Below are 540 nucleotides of genomic sequence, written 5' to 3' on the forward strand. Positions count from 1 at the left end.
TTCCCCCATAAGAACACTTTCCCCCATAAGAACACTTCGCCCCATAGGTATTTTGGTTTGTTGGCACCCCACCGCCCACCCCACCACAACAATGTGTGAAGTATGTTTGGCTTTTCCCTGAGAGATGGAAGTGCGTAAGCTGTGCGCCGCGATCGGACAGCCCCCATTGCCAAAGGCGAGCCGTGATTCACATCAGAGGTCCACGCCACCTACCCCATGATGGTGGCAAAAAAAAAAAGGTTGAGGAGGGCACGGCACCCCGGGTTCCAGCACCATCACTGATCGCCGTACTCACGAGGCCTGTGGCCGCTTAACTTCACAAATCGGACGGGATATGGTGGCGCATTCGGCCAAGTATGGTCGTACCCAAAATGCCCGCAATAGAACATATTATGCTCCCGGGGTGCCCTTCCCAGCCCCACCTCCGGGGGTGAGTTTTCAGTTTTGCGAGTGCCGTGCGTTTCCCACCTCCGTGCCCCACTGGGCCTCGTTGCGGCGGTGTTGGGGCACACCTTCGCACACAAGCTAACCCTTGTAGGT

The sequence above is a fragment of the Trypanosoma theileri genome, assembly GCF_002087225.1.
Source record: "Trypanosoma theileri isolate Edinburgh chromosome Unknown TM35_Tth_118_V1, whole genome shotgun sequence".
NCBI lineage: Eukaryota > Euglenozoa > Kinetoplastea > Trypanosomatida > Trypanosomatidae > Trypanosoma > Trypanosoma theileri.